This window comes from Lathamus discolor, chromosome 3 (assembly GCF_037157495.1).
Source record: "Lathamus discolor isolate bLatDis1 chromosome 3, bLatDis1.hap1, whole genome shotgun sequence".
Taxonomy (NCBI): Eukaryota; Metazoa; Chordata; class Aves; order Psittaciformes; family Psittacidae; genus Lathamus; species Lathamus discolor.
Window position 1 is genome coordinate 100270148 of NC_088886.1, and position 19056 is coordinate 100289203.

The following is a 19056-nucleotide window of genomic DNA, read 5'->3' on the forward strand; positions in this document are numbered from 1 at the left end:
AATTACTAATTATTTGTATTAGTATTAGTAATTAGTAATATTGTATTAGTCTGCTAATTATTAAGCAGACTTTTCGTCACTTGTTACTGCTAATTAAACAGCCAAATGTGAACTCACTATTCAGTACTTAATTTTAGTTCATGTGAAATAAATGCTTGTTAGGAAATTTCACTGCATAGTTAGAAGCCAATTTTCTCTCTCAGAAAATTACAATTTCAACTAAATTACTAAAAATACTGGAGTTATTTAAAATTAATTTAAAATTTGCTAGAAATTAAATATTTTACATGCTGGTTTAGCATGCAAATACTCTATTAAGTGATTATTTCATGATATGGAAGGTTTCAGGATACTGATGATGAATTATAATTATTTAATAAGCACTAAGAGGTCAGTGAAACTTGAGAGGATGATTTAGAACTTGCTTTAGTTCATTTATGTAGTATCATAATACCTAAGAAACTACTAACTTGCCTAGCTCATTAAAAATGAGACCACCTTAAGCAGCACAAAAGGCTGTTTGTGTTTTATGTAGTATGATTTTAAAACATTCAGCCACAGTTACAAGTGTTCATTAAAATGCAGACACCTAGCTACATGTTCTGGGAGTGGTGTTCATAGAAGTTGCTGCAATAGGCTGTTCTGCAGAGGTAGCAAACGGAGCTGCAGAAATTAAATTCAAGAGCTCACCCAGCTGCAAAGAGAAGAAAAAGAGCACTGAAATAAATACAGCATTGAAAAAGATTTACATTTTTAATTTAGCCCTTACCAAATTAACAAGCATTTTCTATCAACCCACTAGAGGTCGGTAAATCTGCACATTCATAAAGCTCATAGTAACATGGAAAAGCTATAAACATCCTGGAACACTGACCAAGAGGTCTATTACAGGTGTAACAGGAAAAGCAATATACAAACACCAAAATTAAACATATCATGTCATAATACAAAGAAACTACAAAACACAGCAGTATCTTATCACTCAGTTTTACACTCACTTCAAAACAAATAATACGTAGAAGATTGCTATATCCAAACATCTGCAATTGTATGTTTAAATAAATTTAGGCTCACACGAATGCAACTTCTGAAAGACAATTCCCATACCTGTGAAAGGCTTAAAGCTATATAAATAAAGAATGGTAACACACAAATAATCAGAAGACAACGTCACCACTACTTAAATGAACTTTAGAAATGAAATTGGAAATGAAACCTTATGGATGAGATTAAATAATTTCTCTCATTTCAAAATGTATATGTCTAGTCGTAGCTGTTTCATTTGTTACTACCACAGTTACAGCCAGTACAGATGGGTACCCTTCTTACTTAGATAGTCTACAATATAACAATATAAATGTCTCTTTATTAAGAGATTCAAGTGAATAAAAGGCTCAAATGAATTAAAAAAACCTTTTCTTCCACACATATGCTATAGTACAAAAGACACTGAACAGCCAAATTCTGACACAAGCCCATGCCACTTCTAAAGAACTTGCATACCATATAGAGATTAATGAAATAATCAGTCATTTCCAAACTGGGCTTTGGTACAGTGAGCAGCTCTTTCATTTCAATCTTCACCTTTTCTACAAAGGATGAATACTAACCTGTCACAGGTATAAGATACCATCTTATTCCAGCCTTACTAGAATAAATACACATTAAGATCTGTAACTAATATTAAGGAGTACTTTGAACATACTCAGGTGCTTGTCCTAAAAAGTATTTTATAAGCACAGCTGATACCCACACAGTGTTGACACGACAAAAATGTATTAATAACAAAAAGTGACTTACCACAGTATTAAAAACCCACCAGTACCAATGAAAAAATCTGAGCTACTCATATTAGCTAAATGTCACTGCAACAGAACAAATCTATTTTTGTGCTGCAGTTATGTATGGATAGACAGGGGGGTTAGCTACACCAAAGATAACAGCAGCTAAAGCTCATAAAGGTATAACTGAAACCTGAATGCACATATCCATTATGCCTGTTAATTATTATACCATTTCTTCATTTGTGGAAACGTGCTCTATTCATAATAGCCAATGAAAGCCTAGCTTTTTATCTCTGAAATGGTCAGAGTCTGATCTATTAAAAAACAGTAACTACATCAGCAGGTTTTACATTTGCAAGACACTGCAACTAAAGTTTAATATACCTATTTACAAGAAATGCATTATGTACGGTACACCGTGTGCTTCCCCTGACCTAAACAGTAAGACAGGAATTCTAAATTTAAAGGTTTTCAAAATGAACAACTATGTCATTAGCAGTTTGTTAATCTCTAGTCATTTGCTACGCACAGGACAAAACTAAAAACAGCTTTACAAATCCTCCTCCTATAGTTAAATACTCTATGAACATTGTGTTATGCTATATACATGGCCTTTGATTACCCCTAAAATACCTTAGAAGTATTCATTATTTTCATTCTATATTTCACTATTCACTCACCATGGTAATCAGTTAAGCATTAGGCCAAAGTAATTTAAAAAGGGTGACACGGCTTCAGCTTCCTATCACTCCTGAATTTAACGGCAGCCAGATGCCTAAATCCCTGGTTTTAAAAGTTACATACAAATACAGTTTCATCAAGTCTTTACTTAAGCCCTCTAACACTGAAAGAAACCACACTAATTCTACCTCTGGGTAAGTTTCTTTATGCCTGTTAACACAATATAGCTTCAAGCCACAAATAAAATTACAGAAGTAACAGACAACAGAGGACAAAGGATTAGAACAATATAATGCAAAAGTGTAACTCCTTTTCTCCTCAAGAATCTTCATACACACCCTACACTGAAGTTTTTGGGGATAAAACCAGTATATTCTTCTAATTTGCAGCTTTGATTTAACACGGCTTGGTGATGAACATCCTAAGCAGTAAGTAGTTACTAACTTGATTCCTACAGTATGCAAAAGAAATTCTATTGTCCTTTACCTGCTGAAAAGCTGGCCCTGTAGATAACAAATACATAAAGCAGGTAATCCTTTAAATTCTAAATTTTAACTTCCACCGTGAGCTTTCCTCTCCCTCATTTGCACACTTGATTTCATACTTCTATCTCTAATACAAAAAAAAAACCCAACAAAACAAACAAACAAACAAAAAACTAAGCACTGTTTCACTGACCTTACAACAGAAGAAAATGAGTTAATAGGCAGGTTCAGAGTATTTACTTTCAGTTCAATCCAAGCTGTAGGGCTGTTTGGTTGAGGTTTTTAATTCTTCACGTATATTGGTAGAGTAGCACATCTACTAAGACACTCGCCAAACAAACAAACAAACAAACAAACAAAAAAAAAAAAGAAAAAAGGGAAAAGAAATAATGCTTTCTCTTTACATCCCAGGAAACAATTCTGGCACTTTTACCATGTTACTCCAAAATTCAACTGTGTCTTTTTAAAAGCCAGGTACTGTAGCTGTACAATAACCTTGAAAAACCAAAGAAACAGCAAGCAGTGTACTAACAGCAAGCAGTGTACTAACAGTTTCATATACTTAGAATCTGAAACAGCTCTGGGATGAAGTGAACACATTACATGTTTGCTTGCAACTTTTCCCGGAAAAGAGAAGGATGATCTTTATGCCAACAGCTCATGCTGGCACCAGCAATATCACCTATCCACCAAATCAGTATGAACTTGGTTCGAAAATGTAAGTATTAAGAGGAACCCAATGGAAAACAAAACCTGCTAGAAATCACGCTAAGCAACTTGTAGCTAAAGCAATCTCACATTCTACATAAGACAGAGGGATGTATCATATCATCAGGCTTAAAAGATTGTATCTGTAAGTGAACAGCAGCTCAATGAGATTTATGTGAATTGCTTTACACTAGGCTAATGGACCTAACAAGAAATCTAGAGAACACATGTGGAAGAAAGTACATGTACATATGGGAAAATGGGGAAATGGACAAGACTTAATTTTTTAAGCTTCTGTTTGGTGATGGCAACAATCACCAAATAACTTTTACCTAAATTTTAATACAAGCTTTCATGCAAAGACTGTAATTCTATCTCTAACTGACCTGTTTAACCAAAGATAATTTTTCTTCAAGATTGTTACTTGGCTCAAATAATACTGTTTTTGGAATACCGTGTACAGAAGCAGTCACTAGCCAGACACAGTGGTATAGCAAGAATCCCACTAATCAATTATCTAAATTTATGAAAATCACAAGCTTTCACTTGCTTACAAAAGTACCTGTAATCATTAGTATAAAGTTATCTCTAAATGCTATCTGAATGTAGATCATTATTGACCATAAAGTAATCTCTATTAGTACTTATTCTGTATATTAAATAGCAGCAATACTAATCCATTCAGTATTTAGTTCTTGTCAATCGCTATTACCAGGGGACTACAATACCTGTTGCCCTCAAGACAGGTACAGGTGGTTTACAAATACACAAAAGCTATATTCAGCAATAATTAGCCATGACATAACATGTATCCAAATTTTTTTTTTCTTTATCTGCAGGGTTTTCAGTAACAAAGCATTTTTGAATATGAAGCACCTATGATTTAGGCATTGCAATAGAAATCTTCCTAAATATCCCTGGAGTATAAGCAGCAAGATCAACAGTTTAAATCAAAATCAGTGTTTTGAAAAGTTTCATACAGCCTGACACTTTTCAGAAGTTATATCAAAATGCTGAATGAAAGGCTAGAAACATTAAGCTGTTCTTCATAACTATTAAAATAAACTACTAAGGCTAGCAATCAAATAGCACTGTTAACATTTAACATGTACCTACTTTCCTGCAGGATGGAGGCCTGTGGTTTCTGAAGTTGTGCTCTAACTGGAAATTTGTTTCCTTGATCTGTAATAAAGATATTTCTTCTGTAAAACCAAACTTGGATCATATGGAAGCATCCACTCAGCAGTTGCATCAGCAATTCTACTTCAAAAGGACTGTTTTATGGAACCAAATGATGCAAAAATATGGACACAGATGATACATTTTCAATTCAGCCACTGGGATGGGCTTCATTGTGTTTGAAAACTGAAGCAAAGGTAGTAGGCTTCTGCGATTAACTTCATAATCCTTTTCTTACTGCCTTTGTGCCTTGTGACATCTCCTTTTAAGCAAATTCTATTTATTGATTTTTGTTTTGCAATATATAAAACCACAATTAAAAAGATCTGAACATACAGTGGCTGCTACAAACTAAAAGTTTAAAGTTCTGAGGAACAGCGACCTTTTGAGTAGGAAAGAAAAATAAAGGTAAAAGGTCAAAGATAGACAAAAGTGCTGTGCATGGGGTTTTTTGAAAAACACTCATTCTCCAAACCCTTATTTTTGAGAACTTTTTAAACAACTAAACTGCTATGGCTTCTGGCAAGAAAGATATTCTTCCAGATATTTCACCATATTCAAAAACCTCAATATTAGAATGACTTCATCATGGCTTTTTTATAAAAAATGGTTAAGTCTGCAGAAAATTAACCACAGGTAACATTTCCAGTGGAGATCTATTTTAGGATGTAAATCTTCTGATAAAATGAGGTTGATAAAACAATACAGGACCCAAGATGAAAGTGAGGCAACTAGTCAAAGAAACATGATCATAATAGCCCTATTTCCATTGAAAAGCCTGCAGATTTGATTTATTAGGCTCAGAAGACAAAAAAAGGCCAAGTTATCAGGTTAGCATCAACTTTTATGTCCTTCTAGCAAAAGTATTTTCTTAAACTGTTGTTGGTTTTGGTTTTGACCAATCATGAAAATAAAACTTTCTAAAACAAGCAATAATTCAATGGGCTTTGATTGGATTTCTGTAAAATCTATTTCCGGAACAGCAAATATCTTTCAGCTTTGACTTAGTAACACAAGCGCCAGAACATCGCTGTACAGTACAGCTCAACAGGTACTATAATACTGATCAAGCACATCTTCCTGCACAAACCCAATGTATTTTTCAGGGAAAAAAATTAATTAAGTAATTAAATAAAAAAATAAATTGGGTGGGGGAGGTATTATTTAGGATGAAATCATTATGAAAGTTATCAGAATCCATCTTCCACAACAATTGCATACATCACTGGGATTAACTCGTTATAGCACACAAGACGGCCATAATCAAAGGCTGCTCTCTCAATTGCAGTTGCTTGAGTGACTTAGGAAAGAGGATTTTTACTCTGCCATATTGTATGTGGCTTCCACAAAAAAAGTATTTAACATACAAAGCCATCGCTATTACTTTCTCACCTTTACAAAAGCCTCACTCAGAAAAGGTGAAGTTTCATAAGAAAAAATAAATGCTGACTGAACATGACAAAAAAGGGGTATCACTAATGTTTCGGACAACAGCTGTAGGTAAGACTGTGCTTGTACTTTTGTACTGTGGGAGACAGGGTGTTGAAAAGGTATCATTCATAAGCTGACTTGTGTGGGATAAATCAGTAACACTAAACAGCAGCGTTAGCAAAATGTCTTTCACTCTTCGTAAGTGAATATGTTAGCAGTACACTTTAACAGAAACCATGCTTCCTCTTACAATTAAGGCAAGTGGGGTATTGTTTCATTAACAGCCACCCACTCACGGAAGTCATACTAGGAGCACAGAAGTTATTACTAAATCAAAAGGTGCTCCAAGGCTGTGCAAAACTGGCAAATACACAGGCAGCTCCAGAAGCAGCCAGATGGCCTACAAGTTCACAAGACTTCTTTAATCAGGTGTTCATTGACCTTCTCAGTCTTTACGCAGTATCTCCCCAGAAACGCAAGGATTTTTTGATAGGATTGGCACAAGTATGGCACAAAACCTTTTCTATTCTCTACTCCGAGTCCCGTTCTGCACATTTTACCCATTTCTGCAGTATACGTACCCCATGTGGTATCATTAGCATATTTTTGTGAGGTTTGAAGTAGCTGGTGATCTGATATACTAAATACCTGATCTCCCCGATACTTCCGTATCTCAGGAAGATGAACCCTGGCTTCACACTTTTCTGTAAATCTAGAGTCTCAAAAGGCAAGTTCACCACATGCTTCTGATGTGAGCATTGTATTTTACATAAAACACTTGACAGATATTAACTACGGGACAGTACTGAGTTTTATATCCAAATCTCTAGTATTTCTGTTCTTGAAAATGCAAGGAATTTGAGGTTATTTTAAGATCTTCCTATTGCACAAACTAGACACTCCCCCTCCTCACTTCAGCCTTAACAACTGCAAACAATATGCTGCTCTGTCTAGAAGCTGAGAGGTTTATGTTTTTTTTTCAGAGATAAAGCCCCCTTAAGGAAATATAACCTTCAGACTTGGGCCAAGCTGCCTCTGTACAATAGTGAATAGCACTACAAAGATCACAGATGGTTCACTGCACACACTTATTCTTTATTGTGGCTACAGAAGCAACACACCTACAAACTTCTTTATAAAACTGTATGAATGTCAGCCAAGTAAATGTTCTTTCACAAGTACTATGTCTAAGCAGTAAAGTTGTTAATTTACCAGATCACCACAGAAAAATCAAGATAAAATTTCAGAGTATTTTAAGTTAGTAAAAACTACAGCAAAACTTACGGAAACAGGAACTTTTAAAGTCCTTTAGCACTTACTTAGCAAAAAAGTAAGATATGATACACAAAGGAAATTAGCATTAGCTTTTTAATATATAAGACTTTACATTTTAATGGTTTAGATGGATGCTAGTTTAGCAAACTGGTTAAGCTTTAACAGAGAACACTGAGTAACTATCAACACAGGCGACTGAGCCAAATGTACCTTTTAGATGCAAATTTCCCCATGTCCCAGAACTAACTTTTCTCTCAGACTTTAAGGCAGCAATGCACTTAGACTACTCAAAAATATATACTTCAAAATTTGTAGATCAATTTCTACCCACAAAAATGAAATCATCATAATTTAATAAAATCTGTGAGTAAAATGCTTGAAACACTGGTTTATATGGCCTGCACATATATCCACCCTTTTCCATTGTAAGCCAATTGTCTGAAAACACCTCAAGCAGAACAAAAAATAAGTATGGTGCTACAAGCCATCTTGGGTCTCCTTCTACTGTTGTAAGTCACAGTGCATAGCAGCATAACCACTGACAAAATTTTCATGTACGTATGTTCTCACTAAAGATGAGTAATTTTCTTCATTGTTTTTATGTTAGAGGCAATATCTCAATTATTTTCTGTACCATGCTAGTATGACTATTGCTGTGTACCTTCACTCAGTTGTCTTTAATTCATAACCTTTACATTTGATTTTATTACTTGTGGTATTACATAGTACTCATTTTTGAAGTGTATTACACTAACGGGTTGAGACCAGCCCTATCTGCGCGACTCACAGCTAATCTGAAAAGATGTCAAGATAAATTATTTCCCCCTCCCCCATTTTAATACCGAGGAATATTCTGCCCACTCTAACTCTTCCATCATGTGCTCTGAAAGTCCAGCAAAGTACAGGCGTATTTAACATGTTCACATACACCATGAACCCACACACCATGAACCCACTTAGAAGAAAGTCCATTTCTCCACAGAGATAGTGGTACTCCAGGTGATCCATCTTACCAACAAACCATGTTGACAAAACCAACAATACAAAATCGTGAAGGAACCATGAAATTTTGAGGTGTGTAACTTTCAAAGCTCCTGAAGTGTGGAAAGTTAAGAATGGAAACGGAAGAGGCTTAACTATTTATCTACTTGTCTTCATGGAGAAGCTGATCCAAGCTTAAGTAAAACTATAAGTTGCTTCTGAGTGTAAGTCAATATATCCTCAATATAATGAAGAAAAACTAAAGATTTAAGAAATGCTCACCTCGTAGCGTACTTAATACTGATTCCCCTACTGTGAGAATGAAAGTCTCATGACTGAAGTCAGAGCTCTGTCCACTGAGGTTACATTGCTATACACAGGAAGACAGGGAAATAACTAAACTGCAGTATCTGTACTCCCAAAAGATCAGTTACAGTTAGCAGTTCATGCAGTTCCAGGTCTGATAAAAGTCACTTTGGCCCACGTAATCTCCAGATTTTATATTCTTTTATGATCTAGGATGGGAAAACAAAATAGAAAAAAACCAAGTGTGAACAAAGTTCAAGAAATTACACTGTGTTAAAAAAGCTGATCTGATATTCTCAGCAAAAAGGCACAATCATATCTATACTGGCACATTCCCAAAGAACTCGTGCCAATCTAAGCATCCAATTCCTTTGCTGAGTAATTTCCCCTTACTTTGCATTTTAGGAATTTTTATAACCAATATAGTCATAGGTCAAGTTATATTACTTTCTCTTCACCTGTCATCATCAAATTTGCTGGATGAAGACTTGCTGAAAGATGATTTTTTTTCTGCAGACATACTAAGGACATAGTGTAGAAATAACGTAAATAACCTCTGCTTGAAAAACACCCATATGTAATGTATTTGACAATCACTCCTTTTATCCAAACTGGCGCACTGAAGCAGCATATGGATGCAGATACAAATATCTGTTATTTCAAGAGAACTTCTGTTGATTTCTCTAACACTAATTTTTAATTTATATGGATTCTTTTAATCCAACAGAACCTGGAAAATACTATGTAACTTCATTTTTCATTATCTTCAACATAAAATGAATTAACTGTAGTTCCATTAGAGCTTGCTGTTTCTTCTCCTAACAAGGAATAAGCTAAGTAAATTTAATATTATCTGATAAAAGATAAACATTCAAGACATGAAATATTTTACTTACAACTTAGATTAAAATCTAATACTATTTCTCTAGTTCTCTATTTCCTGAGAAATTCCTTGAGTTTCTCATTAAGAATAAATACTGTAATTTCTGACATTCAGAAATTCCATTCAGATATGAAGACCACAAAAGTCTGTAAAACCACCACAGTTCCAAATGATAACGTATTTTGTTGACCTTTACAGAAGTAGGGAATAAGTTATCATCTGTTTTCCTTATGGGAACTGAAGCTAGGAAAGTTTAAGTCACTTTGAATTACACAGTAAGCTGAAACAAGTGGAGAACTCTGCGTGAATCTTTCATACTCATACCTTAAAACTGCACTATCATTCCCCAGTGTGTAATACTTTGTGTTAAGTCATAAAACTATCTTTTTCATCTCAACTTTTCTTCCTGCAATATAATATTTATATATTTATTTTAATAAATAATTTAATTATTAATTATTTATTATAATAAATACATATTTAAATATATTTGTCCTCCATCAAAATCTTTTATTCCTTACTTAAGGTCTCAGCTGCTTACTTATGCCAGCATAAAATAATCAAATTATTCAAAGTTGGTATTTACACAGGGTACTCAGTATTACTTTTTTGTTTAGTTCTTAAGCATCATACACTATTTGAAAGAGGTTTTCTCTTAGCTTATGTATCGTGCAGAACCTACCCACCAGCTAAGCCTTAGTTTTCAAAACATTGAGAATTACGTTAAGTTCTTTAAAATTTAAGTGCTATATTCTGATGTAACTTTAATACTCACAAGCTCTGGGAGAAAAAAGGTGCTGAAAATACAGTGTTTTGCCAAATAAGATACCTTTCTTCTTTTTGTTAACAAGAGACAGTAAACCTAGAACTAAATAACACTAATGGACTTGCACTACAGGTATGGGTTGTAGTAGGTAGGTAAGGCATAAAGTATACAGGGGGAACAGAACAATGAAGAAGACTGGCTTCTTTTTCCTTCCTTCTCCCTTATTACCTTCATGAGACATTTGTTACATAAGGAAGAATCTAAATTTCTGCTTATATAGCCCAGTGTAACATTTATTTATATAACTACCATAATGCTCACACAGACTATAAACCCGAGATGAACACATGGCATATGCTCTCTGTTCAGGAAAGCTGATCTGTAATGGTAATAGTACAATCTAAAAGCATACATTATTTAGACAGCCAGTTAGTTTCCTTTTACTAAATTAAAGACAAACACCAGCTTATCTGAAAAGCTGATAAGACAAAACAAAAGAAATCAAGATAAGCTTTTACAAATTCCAGGACTATTTTAACTTAGTCAGATGACAGCAATATAATACTCCTCCTGAAATCTGAAAATCTGTTAATGATGTGTAGAGACTCTACCTTAACAGGATTTCAAAATAAGTCAACTTACTGACTTTCAAAGGAAAAAACAGAAGAGATAATGTCTTATTTACCTGTTCTGCTTTATCTTGTCAGCATTGACAAGATTAGACAATAAATAATCAATAAAACCTTAAAGAGCACAGTATCTTCAGCTTTTTAATCAAAAGAAATGTTTAACTAAGGCAAATCCTATGGTAGTGCTGCAGGTTTATGGCAGCAACTGCAAACTGTTCTCATATCAACTGACATGAGCATCCCTTGGAAGCTCATCGTATCTCTGGACACCACACTAGGACCATCCCACCCTTGCTCCTTAAGGCACCTACTGCTCCCACACCAGCACCAAGTAACAATGACAGCAGCAACGCCTCCAGAAAACATTCCAAGATAGATTTTGTGCACACAGGTTTTGCCACAACTCCATAAGGGGTCACTTATGTCTGGCACTGCATGCCTATACATTTAGCATGGCTGCCATATAGGCACTTAAACACCACATATAACATGATTAATGAATTCCAGAATTTCCACAGAAGGGCAGTATTAATAAACCAAGCCATTTAACAGGAAAACAGACCAAAGTGTGCAAAAATCTAACTTCTTTTTTTTTTTTAATACGGTGTTTTCAAAAACTGTTCAAATGTTTTAATTAAACTGCCCATCTTGAGCACATGTATTTTTCATTCTGACCTAATTATAGCTCATCCCAGATTTCTCTGGGTTGAGCTGTAATAGTGTTTTTTGCACTGGATACCTACATCCAGTGGACCCCATGAACAATCTTGACATTTACTGAAGATGACTAAGATACCAGTAATTATAGCTCATCCCAGATTTCTCTGGGTTGAGCTGTAATAGTGTTTTTTGCACTGGATACCTACATGCAGTGGACACCATGAACAATCTTGATGTTTACTGAAGATGACTAAGATACCAGTCAATATACTCCTGGACTTTTCTGATGAACACCACCAATTTTTTTCTACCAACAAACATGAGAGGCAATTCTTAATTCTTCACCATCTTTCACAAAGGATTAAGCATTCAAACGTATTTAAACAATAGGGATTTCCATAACCAGCCTGCCAAAGTGAAAAAGGATAAAGTTGAATCTGTTAACAGAAAAGCAAATAAGACCACTGCAGAAGACTAGTATTCTCTGGTTCCTAAGAGCTTTAATGTTTGTTATTTAAACAATACACACTGTGTTTATGCTAACAGCTCTTGATTGCCAGTTAAGTATTAAAGCAAGAAAAAACTGGTTTGCCCTCCCTGATGCTGTGATTCCAGGCTGTTAAGATCCAGGGTATAATTTTCAGCCAAGGCCACCAAGAGCTGCAAAAACCCATCTATTTCAATTGTAAATATTACTTTCAAACAATACTCAGTACACTCCTGGCAAATCATACTTTCTACTCCTTCATTGGTTGTGTTGACTAAAATAGACAGGAATTCCTTAAAAAAATGGTATAATAGCCACAAAATAAACTGACTAAAGTACTTTTGTTCATAACCTATTTAAAGCAACGAAGCTCACAGTGCATCAGTGAAGGTTTTTATGCCTATATACCTGTCAGACTTCCCATTAGCTTTTTCATCAGCTAATTTCAACACATTTAGCAGTTACATAGGAATCTCAAATATACTGGCTTTGGTAACTGTATCATTCCCGCTTCTGTCTTTTAAAGTAGAAAAGAGTTTAAAAGAAGCAAAAGCTAAAGATCATTCCACAAAGATGCAAAATAGCTGCTTTAACAGATTCTCACTGATAAAGGAAATGAGAAAGGAACAGCCTTCACAATAACCAGCAAAAGCCATGTTGACTGAAAGGTCACTGAAATCCGATTAATTTGTTACTGAGTTCAGTAAGTTTCAGACCAGACCTGCAGACTCCAGAGAAAGTTACCTTTTGTCCTAGCCATCTGAAAACCAGAAGTAGCATTAAGGGAAATAAGTGATATATAAAGCATATTTTATATTTCTTAGTCATATTATCCGACAATGCCTATTAGCAATATATTAGAGTAACAGTACCAAAATGTGACACACAAAATTTTTGCTACCTGTAGACTGAATAAGAGATAAGGACATTATCTCCTGTATACATGAAGAGCTTTTTGTATCTGTTTTTTCATAGACCTGAAGTAATCAATCACTTGGCAACATCAGTCATTATTCACAGCAGCAATATAAACAGATGGAGACAGAAGGTCTTTAAAGCTAATAAACACAAGCACCAACACTTTTCATGGCAAAGAAAACTATATTTACTCATGAGGTAATTATCAGAATTTACTCAATGTTTTCTGATTCCTCCAGTTGAATTATTAACATTTTAAAACCTCAGGAAACTGCCCCCTGACACTTGTTGAGTCCACTTACTGAAGGTTTTTCAAGCACTTTTCACTGAAAAATTTAGGAACCCCTGTCAAATTTACATTCTGGAAAACAGCCCAAAAATTCTATTGCAAGAAATATGAAATAAGAATCACATCTTGTTGCAGAACTTCTGGAAAGGTAAAAAAAGATGATTGTTTAAATAATAAATATAAATATTAATTTGCTCAGCTACTGACTTGTGTTCTGTAGGAATGCCTCAAGTAAAAAAACAAATCTCTCACTTTAGACTAGTATTTCCTAAAGAAAATAATTTCTAGGTTAAACCTACCAACTTCCTACTTTACTTGTACACTTATGAGTTTCACTCCCTGCTTCTGCAGTGCTATAGACAAGCAAAAAAGTTACTCTTCGCATATGAGCTTATACTTAAATTTAGCAACCATGAAAACACCTAAATTTAATTTAATACAAAATAATACATAATGCTAAATAATCAGACCACGGGTACCTAAACATCTCACTAATAATGAAGTCTTTATCTCAACGGGAAGTTATCTAAATACCTCTCCTTCAACTCTGCAGTATTACAGAAAACACATCTCAGATTTGCAGCATATGCAAATCTACCTTCTGCAGCATGCCTGGAAAAACACCAAATTCAGACTCTTCTGTATTAAGGCAAAGGGAGCAAAGAGAACCTGCCAGTCTGCTCTCCAGCTCTGGAATGGCTGAACACAGCTGAAGCTACTTATAAAGGAAAGAAAGCTTAATTAAGGGATTCAAAGTTCTTTACCACAATTTTTAGCTGGCTCCCCTTCTTCTCTAAACCAATCAATCAAAGTATTGATACCTTATGCCAGTGAAACAGCTCTTCATCAGGTTTCATCTCTAATAGTTTTTAAAGAGATGACTGAAATGAAGATTTCTAGGCAAATGTTCACTTTGTAAAAGTCCTTACATAGATAGACATGTCACAAATTAAAGAAAACTTCTGGGATCCACCTAATTCATGTGTTACACGCAATGGCATCTTATAGAGCCAGCCCTCTAGCAACGCTGAAGCTTGACAACTGTGCCACACTTCTCATTTCCTTCCTGTTATATCATGTACTGTCTTGGCATAAAAAGGGAAGAATAAAAGCAAAAAATGTGACATTCTGAGTATACTAACTTATTCACAAATTTGGAATTAAAATTAAGCTTGGATCATGTTAATAATACCTTAGATTCTTTAGGTTATAGTATATTTATTTTACAAAATTATACCTATTTAAAAGAACACATGCTTTATCAACATTATCTCCCATTATTGTGAGAACTGAATACTGTACAATATCTTCATGCAGATACAGAAACAGCCATTTCTACTTTCATATCCCCTGCTAAAAATAATATATGATACATGAATATTTACTTTAAAGCATAGTGAAGGCTGAAAATATGATCCATAAAACTTGAGAATCTCTCAAACTAATGATCAGCAGATGGCTATTTTGTAGTAGGCAGCTCCAGTGCAGGAGGATTATTGTGAAGCCCTACATATGTGCTGCATACCCTCTATTTAACAGAAACACACACAGCGTTTCTATGGCTAGAGTTACAGTTAGCATTCCTGACAGAATCATACCCACTGATTCTTCCAGTAACAATTATTCAACCATTCACAGATCTGTTAACTCAGAGGCTGAGCAGTTCTTCAACAGTTTGGGATAAAACAATAGCCTCAGCTCTCACCTACTTAGTCACACTACCAAGATACATAAGCTGTACAGCATACCACTGAAGTCCAAGAAAAAGAAGCATTTTCTTGCAACTTCTGGTGAAATGAGGAAGAGAAACATAATTGCTCATATTGGCAATTCGAAGGGGAACACGAATTTGTTTCAATTTGTACAATATCCAAAATTCTCACATTCTGCTAGAACCTCAGTTTTACAACTTTCCACATTATTTCCGGAATCACTACAAAAAAACATCTTCATATGCAAGTGTTACCAATATTTGGACATTATCTCAAAAAATGCTTTAAGCAATGGGTAACAACTGCCAAATGCTTCATGTAACATGGCTGACAGCTTAAACTGAAGGCTGCTGAAATAAGTGTAATTCCATTTGCGGAGTATTTCAAAATCCACTTCTGTTTCCAGAAGAAAGTCTGTTTACCACAGAAAGGAATTAGTTCTCTGCCCACTGTATGGATCAACCTTCCTAATGAACATGTTGTCTAATGGATGTTCAGACTCTGAAGTCTCTAAACTGGAGACAATCTCAGAGTTACCCTGTACTTGAAGGGGCTTAGCCAGACAAAGGGCAGAGTTATTCAGAGCCCTGTGGAGACCCCTAATTTCCTACTGGGATAACTAGCTTAGCTTCTGAGACAATCCAGTACTAGTACATCCTAGGAACATTTTAGCCAAACTGACAGATTTTGCTAGAGAACACTAAACTGAACCTGACATTTTAACTTTAATACAAAAATACTTATCATTTATGGCACCACTATTAATAATGTTAGACGCAGGAAAAAGATTACCCTGTTCATCTATGTATTTTCAAATAGCTAATACTCCAAATAATATAATGGATTAAAGCACAGCACTGGATTCTTGCCTTAGATCACTTTTTTTTCAATAAAACTTTAAATTCAACACATAATAAATTTGACTCCACTTGCTATGAAATTGGTAATTTCAAAAAACATAGATCGCTTCAGGAAGGCACAATACAGTGTTTATTACTGTTCTTATATACCATAAAAATAATGTTAAAATTATGTATACAGATGATTTAGAAGAAGCTTAGAAAATTAATCAACTTGTTTGTTGTCTCCCTCACCCATACTTCACAGATTTTAAATAAAAACTTCCACCTATCATGTATACACACTTGAATATGACCTTGTTGCAAAGTCCATTAATCACACGGTTCCTACCACACAGGTATTAATTTTTCTCTATGTATCTCTCTTCAGATGCAGGTCTACAACCAACATTCAATATGAAACTTTCAATATGAAACTAGAAGAGTTAGTGAAACTTCTGGTTGTGAAGATGACAAAAAGTTACCTTGGAATTCATCCAAAACTTTTTTTTTTTACTGATGTTACTCAAATACGACTCTTCTGGTGGCACCCCATCTGCTATGTGAGAACAAACAAGACAGTTAACCTTTTATTACTGTAATTGCCACTTTCATATTTGCTAGCACTCACTCATTCTAAAGCATGCAAATTTTTATTTCCTGCGACAAACAGATTTTGCTTTAATTGCTCACCATTTACTATATGAGAATACTGGAATGGGGTATGTGACTCTTATTCTTACTCTTCGTGAACACCCTCAGGCAGCATGGTTATTCTTGCCTCCAGAAGGGATTTGAAGCAAACAAAAATCCTGTAGAGAACTGCTGAGGCTGCTAAAGTGTCTGTAAACAGTACACATGATTTCATTCATTAAAAAGTGCAAACAAAAATCCCCAGTTTTCTTTCATAATATTTAAAGACTAAGAAATGAAACATACTGATTTAGTTATTCTTAGCATTTTGCAAACATATTGTTGGACAGTTTCCTGAAATCCAGCCTTGTTTAGAAAAGAGGCCAGCTATGGTGCTACTCAAAAGACATCTGTGTGACTGAACCCATAGAAAGACCCACTTTGGTCTCACACTGTCATGTCCCATAGCTGGTTTCATATACATTCCAAATATGTACTGCAAGCAGTCAGTAATTGAGTAAAGCGAAGGCAGGATAGGAGCTAATCCCATTTACCTTATTTTGATCTAAGTCTACACACCTGAGCAAACTGGTTACTTGTATTTTTCATTCAACTTTTGTCTGTGAAATAGTGTTCTAGCCTACAGAACGATGTGACAATAATTAGCTGACAAGGCCTATTTACCACAATACCTTTCACCACCTCCTTTCCTACATATTTAAAAAAGTTAAGAACTTGTACAGAAGTTAAGTTTTAGACAATGGAAACGTGCACATGACAAATCAAAGAGCAGCACAAAGCTGACACAACCACTGAAAACACTGCAATTCTGTGAACTGAAAATTAAGGCAATAGAAGTTACTTATGAACCACCTCCAATAAGGGCAGAGAAACAAGTCAGTAAGGTTGCTTCTAAAGCCCAGTGGAAACACCCTAATAACAAACAGTCCTAAGAACAAGCTCCTTTCTTGCTTTTGTTTCCACATCACTTACTATCAAGTATCTTTGTTCTCTAGGGTACAGTTATAAACCATCCTCATTACAGATAAAAGGCAACCTTATTAGTGGTCCTTATGACAACTTTTTAGGATAGAAACAAAGTTAAATCAAGACAAAATTTGAGTATCGGTTGCCCTCAACACACCTAAACCACACATACACACAAAAACAACCCACAAACAAATAACAACAATAAAAAAAATCCAACCCAAACAAGCAACAAAACAAAGCAAAACAAAAATCAAACCTGTATTTTCCAATTAGCAGCTCAATCCTACAGGAAGTTTATTTCTTCGGAAATGAACCTCGTAAAAATAGTGCCAAAATACTGCCACACACCATCTCCCATGTTCTGAATGCAGATCTTGCACAGCTTAAAGCTGCAAGACGCACTCAGAAGTCTAAGCTACATAAACCCCAACCACCTTCAGTGGCCCAAGACTCAGCAAAAGGCAACATACTACAAATATAACCCGAGCAGACAAAGCAGCAGCGTTAGCAGCTTGGCTTGAAGCTTCTATTTTCTTTCTTGACAGGGCAGTCACTTAAACACGCGTGGATAAAGTGGGTTTTCCTAACAGGCCCTCCTCAAAAGGGGTCTTCACGCAAACCGCATTTTTCCTAAGAATTCTGTACACTGCAACTGTCGGGAAGTGCCCTTACTTGTATTTGTACCTACCCGAAGAGAATTCGTATGTTTTACTCAGCTAAAGGGCAGCATCTGACAGCCAGGCCAGGCCTCCCTCGCCCAGGGCACTGCCATGCCACTCTTCGGAGCGGAGGGGAGCAGAGCAGGGCGGAAGGCGCTGGAAGCTAGCCAGAATCTCACACTGGTGCCTTAGTGAAGACTACTTGCCCCACGCTCTTCACCAGCAACGGCTCTTTCCCAGCACAGCATAACGGAGCTCAAGTGCAGCAGCACCGCGCCAGCGAGGGACGGCGGAGCCCCGTACCCCCCACCCCTCCGCCCGGAGAGACGGACCGCAGCCACACGCGTGAGGCGCGAAGGGCGGGCTCGCAAGCACCCCGGCCGCGCTCTGCCACAGGAAGCAGAAAGGATCTACGCGGGGGGGAGGCGGCGGGGAGGAGGAGGCGGCGGGGAGGAGGCGGCGGCGGGGAGGAGGCGGCGGCGGGGAGGAGGCGGCGGCGGGGAGGAGGCGGCGGCGGGGAGGAGGCGGCGGCGGGGAGGCGGCGCCTTCCTCCGCCGCAAGCCTACCGAGGCCCACGGGAAAGCGGCCAGGGCGCACCCGCGCCCCCTTCCGCTCACGCGCCGCGTGCGCGGACGCACTCCTCGGGAGAGGACCGAGCGCGCATGCTCACCACACCCCCTCCGCCCCGCCCATAGCGAGACTCCCGCGCGCCGCGCCCTCTCCCCCTCCACGAATCCCGCCGGGGGCGGGGCTGGGCGGGG

At 36.5% G+C, this 19056-nt stretch overlaps 1 long non-coding RNA gene across 1 annotated transcript; it reads right to left on the reverse strand.

Moving 5' to 3' along the window:
* Window positions 1-3287: 3287 nt before the first annotated feature.
* LOC136010122 (uncharacterized) lies at window positions 3288-18905 on the reverse strand. Its single transcript, XR_010610762.1, has 6 exons — window positions 18325-18905; window positions 16707-16856; window positions 16499-16569; window positions 8807-9039; window positions 4775-4840; window positions 3288-3445 (listed from the first exon to the last, which is right to left on the reverse strand). It is a non-coding gene; the product is annotated as an uncharacterized LOC136010122 (long non-coding RNA).
* Window positions 18906-19056: the final 151 nt, after the last annotated feature.